This window comes from Apodemus sylvaticus, chromosome 4, assembly GCF_947179515.1.
Source record: "Apodemus sylvaticus chromosome 4, mApoSyl1.1, whole genome shotgun sequence".
Taxonomy (NCBI): domain Eukaryota; kingdom Metazoa; phylum Chordata; class Mammalia; order Rodentia; family Muridae; genus Apodemus; species Apodemus sylvaticus.
In genome coordinates, this window is record NC_067475.1 from 83238579 (window position 1) to 83241014 (window position 2436).

Sequence of the window (2436 nt, forward strand, 5' to 3'; positions counted from 1 at the left end):
TTGTTTTTTATCTAGCCTTCATCAGATTGAAGAAATTCTTTTTGTGTTTATCGTCTTTGTGTCCTGAATCTCATTAAAGGCGTTTCCACTCCCATTAAGATGATTGCCACAGGCCTGGAGAGATGGCTCAGCAGGTAAGAGCACCGACTGCTCTTCCAGAGGTCCTGAATTCAATTCTCAACAACTACATGGTGGCTCACAACCATCTTTAATGGGATATGATGCCCTTTTCTGGTGTGCCTGAAGAGAGTGATAGTGTACTTATATACATAAAATAAATAAATCTTTAAAAAAGGTAATCGTAACAAACTTCTCTTTCATTCTATTAATACAGAGTTGTATCAAACTTGATTTGAAGTATTATATAAACCTTGAGTTCCTGGGATAAAATCAATTTAGCTGCATTTTCCTGTTTGAATGTCATAGAACTTAATTTCCTAATATTTTGTTCGGAATTTTTGTAAGAGAAATCACCTTATAATTTCACATTTTTTTACTAGCTTATAGATTTCATTATTAGAGTCACATTTCATGAAACACAGCAGGAAGTCTTCCTTTTTCTGTTCTCTTGAAAGCTTATATATTATAATAGGAGTTATTTTCCTTATACTAACAATTTAGTCCACAAAACTGAGTAGGGAGGAAATCTCATGAGAATATCTATAACATTCATTTTGACTTTGTTTTTTTTTTTTAATTTAAAAAAAGCAAAAGCAAAACCAAAAACCCAAAACCAAAACCTACAAAATAGCCTGTTCAGATCTTACAGTTTCTTCTATTGGTTGTATAAAGTTGTGCTTTTCTGTTTTCTATTATTTGTTTAACTGTCAATGTATTTGAGATTCTGGATAAACTGCATATATACTTACACTTCCAGTTAAAACACCATCACTGAGGGAAGCCAGGACAAGAACTTGAACAGGGCAGGAAACTGGAGGCAGGAGCTGATGCAGAGGCCATGGAGAAGTGCTGCTTACTGGCTTGCTTTCCCTGGCTTGATCAGCCGCTTTCTTATAGAACCCAGGACCACCAGCCCAGGGATGACCCTACCCACAATGGGCTGGGGCCTCCCTCATCAATCACTAAATAAATTCCTTACAGCTGGATTTTTTCTTAATTAATTTATTCAATTACATTCCAATATCTACCCCCTTTCTTAATTGAGGTTTCCTTTTTTCAAATGACTCTAGCTTGTGTTAAGGTGACATATAACTTAGCTAGCACAGCTGGTGTTTATCTGTGCACAGTGTGCATGCCTGGTGCCCTCAGAGGTCAGAAGAAGGTCGTGGAACTGGAGTGACCAGCCGCTGTGAACCACCGAGTAGGTGCTGGGACCCTACTCTAAACCTCTAATCCGTCTTTCCAGCCTATACCTGTGCATCCGTTTCTGTTATCAGCTTTTCCTTTTTAATGTTGTCTCTTGGTACATATGCTAATACAGTAAAGGGATGCCTCTGCAACAAGGCGGATAAACTTGCCACAGAGTGAAGGCAAGCAGACAAAACGCAAAAGCTTTTTTCTTTCGTGTTCTTCTATGTGCACTGCCATCAGAAGATGTCCAGATTTAGGGTGTGTCTCCCACCTCACAAGATGCAATTAAGAAAATCCCTCAGAGGTATGCCCACCTGCTTGGGTTCTAGTTGACTCCAAATGGAGTCCTTTATAACCAAGATTAGCTATCTCCCCTTGAGTATGAAAAATAGCAGAAGCTCTGAGTGATGTTGTTTCTGAGGACGGTTTGCTCGGTCAGCTTCTCCTGGGTAGACTGAGAACAGCTCTGCGATGGTTTGAATCAGTGTCCCCCACAGGCCCCTGTGTTATCAGCGTCCCCCGCGGGCCCCCGTGTTATCAGTGTCCCCCACGGGCCCCCGTGTTATCAGTGTCCCCCAGAAGCCCCCGTGTTATCAGTGTCCCCCGCGGGCCCCCGTGTTATCGGTGTCCCCCGCGGGCCCCCGTGTTATCAGTGTCCCCCACGGGCCCCCCGTGTTATCAGTGTCCCCCACGGGCCCCCGTGTTATCAGTGTCCCCCACGGGCCCCCGTGTTATCAGTGTCCCCCACGGGCCCCCGTGTTATCAGTGTCCCCCAGAAGCCCCCGTGTTATCAGTGTCCCCCGCGGGCCCCCGTGTTATCGGTGTCCCCCAGAGGCCCCCTATTATCGGTGTCCCCCAGAGGCCCCCTGTTATCGGTGTCCCCCATGGGCCGTGTTATCGGTGTCCCCCACAGGCCCCCGTGTTATCAGTGTCCCCCACGGGCCCCCGTGTTATCGGCGTCCCCCACGGGCCCCCGTGTTATCAGTGTTCCCCATGGGCCGTGTTATCGGTGTCCCCCACGGGCCCCCCGTATTATCAGTGTCCCCCACGGGCCCCCGTGTTATCAGTGTCCCCCACGGGCCCCCGTGTTATCAGTGTCCCCCACGGGCCCCCGTGTTATCAGTG